This window comes from Marmota marmota, unplaced genomic scaffold (assembly GCF_001458135.2).
Source record: "Marmota marmota marmota unplaced genomic scaffold, marMar, whole genome shotgun sequence".
Classification (NCBI taxonomy): domain Eukaryota; kingdom Metazoa; phylum Chordata; class Mammalia; order Rodentia; family Sciuridae; genus Marmota; species Marmota marmota.
Window position 1 is genome coordinate 2,412,118 of NW_026000225.1, and position 9,680 is coordinate 2,421,797.

Consider the following 9,680-nt stretch of genomic DNA (forward strand, 5'->3'; position numbering starts at 1 on the left):
TGTAACATTGAATGTTATCATTCACTTTTGTGAACAAAGCACAGCAGCACTGCCTGGTAGAATTTTCTGTGATGATGAAGTGATCTACATCGGCACTGCCCTATATAGTGGGCATGGTCCACAACATACCAATGGTTTTTGAGCACTTAAGGTGAAATAAGGGCAACTCAGCAAATGAACTTCTCATTTTATTTTATTTTAGTTAATTTAAATTAAAATAGCTAGTGGCTATTGGGCAGTGTAGTTCGGTAAGGGTTTTCTAACCATGAGATGGTCAAGTCAAGGTATAGGCATGTGGTAGGTAGTACAAAATGACCTTTCAAAAATTTTGTACCTATTTATATTTCTACTAATGGTGTTCAAGTGCCTATTTTATTACATCCCAAGAAACACTGAATGTTAGCAGACTTTGAAATTATTACAAGGTTTATTTATTTATTTGTTTTCGTGGTATTGGAAATTGAACCCAAGGCTTCACATGTGCCAGGCAAGTGTTCTACCACTAAACCACATCCCCAGCCCTTTATCACTTTTGTAGGAGAAAATATACTGGTTTCCCCCCATATTTTTATTGTATTATAGTTGTACATAATGGTGGGATTTGTTGTTATGTGTTTGTACATGCTCACAATGTAATAGTATAATTTCACTGATACCATTCCTAGTATTTCCCCTTCCTAGTATTTCCCCTTTCCCTCTCTTTCTCCCTCCCACTGGTCCTTTTTCTTTCTCTCTCTCTCTTTTTTTTTGTGTGTGTGTTTGTGTGTGTGTACTAGGGATTGAACCCAGGGGCACTAAACCACTGAGCCACATCCCCGGCCCTTTTTGTGTTTGAGACAGGTTCTTACTAAGTTGCTGAGGGACCTCGTGGAGTTGCTGAGGCTGGCTTTGAACTCGCTATCCTCCTGTCTTAGCTTCCCGAGCTGCTGGGATCCCAGGCGTGGTGGCCCTTTTCTCTACTGATCTTTGATTTTCATGAGATCTGCTGCCCCCCTGGTCAGTAGACACGTTTGCTTTTTGAAAAATTTTTGTGCAAGTTACCCCTCAGACCACCAAAACTGTCTTAACTTTACTAGACAATATCCTTTACCCAAATTATGGGTAAATGGGTAATAACTTGATATCACTTATATCTACAATACCAATCACATCATTTTATTTTTTCTAATATTATATTTAGGGTTGAACCCTCATTACAAGTAATAAAATATAACAGGAAGGTGGGTAAGCCATAAATTAGTTCTGCCTCATTAACACCCCAATCTAATTAACATGTAGCTAGTGGCTATTGGGCAAAATTGGAGCCAGCTATAGTGTGTTTGAGAGCTTTGCTATCCAAGGGCAGTTCTTCAGTCTAGTATGATTAAAGATAATAGATAGAAATGATGGGGATGGGAACTCATAAGGATATGAGCAAGGAATTGCTGATGAGAATCACCCTTAATTATTTGTTATTTATCTCCTGAGATGGTTTGTGTTTATGGCCTAGAATAGATGAGAAGGGGATTGCTATATTTTTGTATTTTTTCCCTTCTGCTGTTTCTTTTAAATGATGTAATTGATATTGCAGAGCTGAAACCAAATTTTGTATTAATGATACAGTCATGTAAATATAAACATAAGTTCAGCCTTTATTCAGTAATTGTATTGAGTCATGGCTGGTTGGACTGTCTGCTAAGAATCCTTATCACTGACAGAGACATTAAGTTCTAGTAGAAAGAAAAGGATATAAGCTTTTGTATAAGCATCATGCTGGCCTTTTTATAAGAGCCAATCTAATCCTGAAAACATCTTGGAGTCCAGAAATCCAGAAAAGAACACCATGAGAGAGGTTTCCCAGAACAGAATAGTTCGTGTGGTTTCTCATGGCTTCCTTTTCTCCCCCAGGAAATGCAGGCATTGCTGCTCACCTGTGCTGCTCCCCAACCCTTCTTGCCTCCTCCCTACCCCAGCTCTGTCTCCGCCATGTCTGTTTGGCCCTCACCACAGCCTGTGCTTGGCACACAGGAGCAAAAACTAACACGATAAATATATATTTTAACATCAGTGGCCTCTTTGGTTCAGTGGCTTCACTCCTAGGAATTTACCTTGAGGAAATCATCAGAGATGCACTGATTTATGTGCAAGGTTTCTCTCTGCAGTGTTCTTTGTAAGGATGAAAAATTTATAACCAAATGTGGACCAGTAGGGCAATAGTTAAATAAATGATGGTATATTCATTAAATGGAATATTTGTCTGCCATTATATTCCATTTTTCTAAAGGAAACAGGACATTTCACAGTATAACGTTAAACAGAAAAAAAAAAAAAGATTAATCTCAATTTTATTAAAAAAAATCTGTATGCAAGTATGGGAGAAAATGCTCCAAAATATCTGTAGTCATTATCCCAGGAAGGTAGAATTATAAGTAATTTTACTTTTTTTATGCTTTATATTTCCAGTTTTCTAAAGTGAATTTATTATTTCTGTAATAGAAAAAAGAAAAAAAAAAAAAACCTCTACCAATTATTTGAAAAAAAAGGCAGAGGTGCCTAGAGTAGCACAGCAGGCAGGGTGTCTAATAGGTGATGAGTGACTTCAAGGCTGAGCATTCAGGGTCCAGAGGCATTGGCCAAGACAAGAAATGCCATTCGTTCCTACCTCCTACCCTTTGGAAAGTTATCAAGTATTGGTGTTGCTTCTGAGAAACTAATAGGCATGAGGTTCTTATTTAAGTTTGTAATGAAAAATTAAGTTAACCAGTAGTATTAATTGCTTCTGCAAGTTACCAGGAATATGTCTCAGTCCATTGCTAATTTAACGTCATACTCTCAGTATCTGTTCAGGGACAGAAGAGGACAATAAATGTCTTAAAGTTTCATTTGGTTACTAAATGTCTGCTCTTGAAGATCACTGTGAACTCGGCTAGGGCTCAGGTTCTAGAACCTTGGATAGAAAGAGATCTAAGAAAGAGCTGAAGCCATTTCTGTGCCTCTCTTGTTTTGTCATATGTGTGTCTATGTGTGAGGATTGCTGTTTTCTACACATGCAGTCCGTATTCCCTTTAAACCTGTAGCCTCTCATTCTGGATGCTTGATACTCTATTTCCTCTGCTAGTTTTTCAGAGGACAGATCCCCCCGCTTTTCTCTCACTTAGATGTCGGCATTCAGGTTCTGTCCTCACCTTCCCTGACTCTACACACTGGTTCTTAGTATATGTTGTTATATTTGTGTGAGGAGCTTTTGCTAATTACATTCACTTTTACCCAGGGGTTCCTATATACCTCTGGGGCCTTCTCAGAATAAGGATAATCTATTGAAGCCCCATTCTTCCTCACCCAGGTTTTAAACAAATTGTAAATTAAGACAAATTGTTAGTAGATAGAAGTAAAAAACATCCTTGCTACTGCTGGAAGCTGGTTGATGCTCTAGCTTAGGGAGAGAATCATAAGCTATACTGGGCCCGGACTGATCTCCCCTCCTTCCAGGCTGGACGGCATGGACCAGGGGAATGCTTCGCTCTTAAGAGGAACTGACTCCATCATGTCCAGTTCATTCTTCCCCAATGGCCAGCGATGAGGGGCGTAGCTCAGATAGAGCACATATGTAGCACATTCAAGGCCCCATATTCAATTTCTAGCTCCCAGCAGGGGAAAACCCCAAACCCCAAACCAAGCCAAAACAACAACACAACAAAAAACTAACTAAACGTCCTTCCTCTGTTGGGTGAATGAAAGGGTACAGAGTGGGTTTTAAATACGGCCGAGGCACATGGAACTGGGAATAGTATTTTGTGTGTGCACTTTGAAGCTGTAGTTGGTTCCTATCTTTTCCCAGAAATTGATTTGTTGACCTAGGGGATATGCCCAAAACTTGAGTTGCTGGGGCAAGTGCAGTGTGTTCTTTGACACATCTTCCTAGAGATTCTCATGTTCCGACTTCACTCTGCCTTTAGACACCCTTACTCCCATCTGGTTCCTGGACAGCTGCTTCCTAAAGCCAGCTAGAATTCCCTCCTGAACTCCAAATCTCCTGACAGATATTTCTCCTTGGACATTCTGCAGGCATCCAGAACCCACTATTTCCCAAACAACCAATGCTTTCCAGGACCACTCTGCACTTACAGTCTCTGCCAAATTTCAACCTTTTGTCTGAAAACTTCTCTGATCTCCTCAAGTCACTTAGTAGCCCTTGCCCATGGCTCCTGCTCTGCCCCAAAGCCTCAGGATGGCAGCAGTCCCACTGCAGTTGTGTTTAATCTGTCTCCTCTCCTGCCTGTGAACTCTTAGCGGTCTTTTCATCTTCCTACCCTGGCCAGGTCAGTACCTGGCACATGAGGCTCTCCTGGATGTTTGCTGAACGAATGAAAATAAGCCATCATAGGCGGGTGAGCCAAGTCAGACTCTCCAGTAATGAGGACTTTTGCAAGTGATCATGGTCACCTAAGACCATCAAAGGAAGCACAGATAATTTCTGGCATTTTTTTTGCAACTCTAAATTATGATAACACTGTGAGACGACTTCCCTGCTGCAATTTTAAAGGGTCTGAAAAGATAGTCATAGTTGTAATTAAACTTGACGCCACTAGGTGTCGCTCTGGTTACCTGGGTGGTGCTTTCTGTCTTTGGAGTCGTTCAATCCTTGCCCCTTCCCTATCAACTCATGGTTTGGAATCTCTTAAATTCAGGGTTTAGTTTAAACTTATGCGGCAAATCTGGGGAAAGGCAAGAAAATTGTTCATTCTGCTCTGGCCAAAATCCCTTTTGCTTTTTAAGTAGGTTTAGATCTTGCCACATGGAGAACTGTTGGTTGTTCTCAATATCTTGGAGAACGCTTTCCTTAAAATCATATTTAATTCCTCATATTTCCTTCATAGAAACAGGCAGAACAAACCCCTTCCTTTTCTTCCTAGACTTCCTTTTCAAGTTCTTAATCACTGGTCAGTGTTCCTTCTCTAAATCTTCCTTCTAGATCTAGACTTTTTTGTTTGTTTACATTTTTTATCTTTGTTATAAACACATATCCTTTAAAAATTAATAATCCTGATTTTTTAGAGCAGCTTTAGTTTTACAGAAATCTGAACAGAAAGTAACAATATTCCCACATATTTGTTCGCTTCTTCAGCCCCTTACTCTAGCATTCCTATTATTAACAGAGTGTATTAATATAGCACATTTGTTACAATCAATGAACCGCCAACAAATAGAGTTTGCTTTTTTGCACAGTCCTCCTTTTTATGGAGACTGCAGTGGAGGACAGTCTGACAGCCGCTAAATTGGAAGAGACTGAGATAAGGGTCAGGAATCCTGGGGTCTTCTCCATCCCTGTTACCATTTGGCTACCTAGATGTTTTCTCATTCTGTGCCTTCATTTCCCCAGTGCCTGGCCAGGTCCAGGTGTTTCAAAGACCAAATAAAATAAGGGAAATGAAAATGTTTCAAAAAGGATGGAGGTGGGATGATGGTGTAGTGGGGATTTTTTTTTTCTTTTTTTCATAATATGCTTCAGGTTGTTTTGTTGCTTTTTTGAGAGTAAAGGATGATATATTATAGAAATATGAGGGTGAAAATTCAAGTGTAGGGTTACATTTCCTATTTATTTAACCACATTGTATAGGTCTCACCCATTTTTTTTCCCCATCAAGCAAGCAAATAACCCACATTCCACTTTCTTTTAGTCTGTAGGCAGTTTTGTCTTGTTTAGCTAGCTGTTTCCAACACCCATTTCAGTGTTCTCAGAGGAGTTCTGAGGGAATTGTTCGAAAAAAAATTGAAGCAGTGAGATTGGTTGTGGTGGTGCTCACAGCACTTGTAATCCTAGCTATTCAGGAGGTTGAGGCAGGAGAATCTAAAGTTCAAGACCAGCCTCAGCAACTTACACCCTCAGCAACTTAGTGAGATCCTCTCTCAAAATAAAGAATATAAAGGATTGGGGATGTAGCCTAGTGGCAAAGCTCCCCTGGGTTCAATCTCTAGTACAAAAAAAAAAAAAAAAAAAAAAAAATTGAGGTGGTGAGATCAGGTATGGAACACTCCCAGAATTCTATTCAGGAAGCTGAGGCAGGAGAGTCCACTAGTTGGAGGTCAGCCTGGGCAAGATAGACACCCTCCCATCTCAAAAAAAGAAAAAAGAAAAGTAATGAATAAAGGCTTCAAGTACAGGAAAGGAAAACAAGCACTAGTTCATAGAGTCCTTGTTCTGGGCCAAGCCCTTCAATATACAATCTTGTGAGATGGTCTCAATGTACACATTTTGCATATGAAGCTGGAGCTAACAAGAGACTAAGGAAGTTGCCCAAAGTCATTGCAATAAGCAGGAGCTGAAATCTGAATTCAGTTTTGCCTGACTCCAGGAGCTGCTCCTCCAGGATCACTATAAGGTAACAGGCAAATTTGGTCTCCCACAGGTAGGCAGATTCTGGATACAATCTCATTTTAGAACAGCAAAACACTGCGTAATCATCCTTTTTTTAAAAATTTTTAAGTTGTAGACGAACACAATGTCTTTATTTATTTTTATGTGGTGCTGAGGATTGAACCCAGTGCCTCATATGTGCTAGGCAAGCGCTTTACCACTGAGCCACAACCCCAGCCCCAGTGTGTAGTCTAAATTCTTAAAGTGCCTTTTCCTGGCTCTGCTTTATAATCGAGTAAAATCATTGATGACACTGATCTTTACATTTTATTTTCCAAACTATAGGATTTAATTTTTTTTTCTTCTACTACTTGAGAATTCTGAAGCTTAATGTTGTAGCTTAGGAAGTGGAGGAGGAAGGATTTATTTAAAAAATTACCTCGCTGAAGATATTAGATAGTTGCTCACAAGTTCAGTCCCTCTGGAAGGCAGAAATCAAAGAAAAAGACAACTGTCCAAGGAGTTTCAGCTGCTTTTAATAGTATCCCAGCTCTGCCCCTGGGGAGCCCAGACACTGGGCAAGAGTCTCCAGGTCCTTCCTCCCTATGTAGGGCTCTCCTGTCTGCTCCAGGCTGTTCTCTTCGGTGTAGGAAAGCTGTCTAGAACACACACTAAGATGCCAGTGATTCATGTGTTTTCTTAGAGTGTTTGTATTATTAAAGGGAGAGGCTGGTGAACTCTGAGGAAAGACTCTCGGGGATAACTGTAGGCTACTGGCCCACCAGAGCCTTCTACCAGCATCCCCCCCGCCCCTGTGACATAACTTACCCTCTACCTGACCAGATTAACCTATCATCACCAGTTGGCTAATCAGGGCATCTGCTTCCCCATCCCGTGGCCTGACGGGCCCCTTCCACCACCCACCAGAGCATTTGCTGTTCAATGACTTGAGGGGGACGAGTCTGGGTTAGAGTGGACTTTTCCCTTCTTGTAGGGGGTTCAGTTGTCAAGTGGCTAGCCCATCTGTCAGATAATAAAACCTGGGAAAGGGGGTGTAGTGTGCAAGGCTTCTCTCAAAACATTGCTGGTGAGGCGTGACCTTTGTCCCCATTCACTTGCTGGAAATCTGCCTCTGCCACCCACCTACTTGGAGCTGCGTCAGGACTCAGGTGGCAGTTCTCCAAGGACAGGGGCTGCAAACTAGAAAGGATCTACTGCCTGCATCCAGCAGACTGGTCTGTGCAGTATTGCTTGCATTGTGTTGTGTTGCTATTTGTTATAGATTTTGGAACATATTGCACTTTCTTTATCAAAATCTTTATCAAAAGTGGGAAAATGAAAGGCATCAGGTGACTTAAAAAAATCAGTGATTCAGCATGGGGGCATGCTCCTGTAGGCGATCACCTGAGCTCAGAAATTAGAGGCCAACCTGGGCTACAGAGTAAGACGCCATCTCAAAAAACAGAGTTGGAGGACTAGATTTCTTTGTGGAGATGGAGTGTTCACACCTGGCCAGTGTTGTTCATCTGCTACCTCCTTAGCTCCTGAAGGGAAGGCAGCTTTTGGCTGCTGCTGCTGCTGCTGCAGAATATTAAGGGGGATATTTTCCTCTGAAGCCTCAGGTGTTTTGTTGTTGTTGGCTGCTTGTGCCCAGATAGATAGGATCTGCACTTACCTGCTGGCCCTTAGCCTGGAAGTATGGCTAACTTATGAGCCAAGCTGGAGAGGCTGAGCAGGAAGAGGGGTACTTCCTTTAGCAAAGTCCTGATCCAGGGACAAATCTTGTGGTCAGACAGCTCCAATATGTATGTGTTTCCAGTAGGGATTTCTGAATCCTGGCTGTGTATGCCATTCTTTCCTTTTCTCGTTCCTGTGTATTTTCTGCATAACATGTAAGGGTAGTAAAATAGGGGAGAAAATGTATCTGAAAACTAAGAGGCCAAATTATATAGCTTTTATTTTTGTGGAAACTCTGAAAGATAAACATTTTGTAGCTATTCAGAAAAAGACTTCAGAAGCAAACTTTTGAGGGGCATTTTTTATTATAAATTTAATATGGTTGATTAATGAAAAATCACAATGAAGTACCGAGAAAATGTTTGTCAATATAAAAATTTTAGCAGCATTTCCATAGTTTCAGGCTCTAACATTAGTCATACTTCCTCCCGCTATCAAAAGAGAAGAGAATCCAGTGGGACTACAAGAGAGCATCAGGATCTCCCACTTAATAAAGGCCTCAAGGAAATCCTCACACCCAGTGTACCTTTAGTATTCAACTCCAGCCCCTGAATTTCTAGAATGTCAAAGCACATAAAAAAGCCTCACTGGCTTTAAAGTTTGAGACAATCCCTTTTTTTCAAGCTGCAGGGGAGAACAGGGATGGAAATTTAAACTGGACTTGATGTGTAGTGTCTAGTTACACATCCTTACATCTGTACATTCTCCATGCTGGTGACAATGAAAGGCCACTGCAGGGCTGACCAGTATCTGGTATGTGGCAGCAGTGGTGGTGCTGGTGGGGTGGGGAATCCAAGAGTAATATGAACAGGATGGGCGCTGGTGTCTCAACCACACACAATGCTCTGGGGCAAGTCAGAGCTTGGGTGGTCTTACTACATCCAGGTTAATGAGGAGGGGTACAAACAACGTGAAAAAATAATACTGGCAAACTATTCCCCTGCTTCTTTGGTACTTTCCAAAATTCTCTGATCAAAAAAGTATAAGGGAAGCACACCATTAAAAAATTACAGTTTTAAGTATTTACAAAAGTAATTATGATATATTACACAATAATCCATACATAGTATATGAACAAATACTTCAGTGAAAGCACTTGTGAACTCTGTCCTGGTATTATTTAATCACATGTGGGCCTATGTACACCTGCCCAAATTTGTATTGTGTATCTTGTATCTCATTTATCTTACAGTATATTAAAGAAGAAAGTATCATGGAGGGGGGCAAAAAAAGATTTTCCAATCTATACTTTCTTTTGAAAAAGCCTTAACATTTGCCACAGAAATCATTATGTACAAGATTTATTGAATATTGAATTCTAGGCAATAACCTCCACTCCCATTTTGAATGTTTGAAATAATGCTACCTATTCTATGTATACAATATATATTTAATATATAAGTAACTGCACCACATTATATCACCACGATAACAGTTTAATACATATTACTATGTACAGTAGTTAAGTTAGCTCTGGAAGATGAATTTCTGCAGCCTGGGTGAGGTGTGTGGTCTGGAACCATTTGAAAAGGATGTGGAGAGCTGGTTGGGAGACAGCTGTGTGTGGTTGGGATATGTGTGTGTGTGTGTGTGTGTGTGTGTGTGTCGG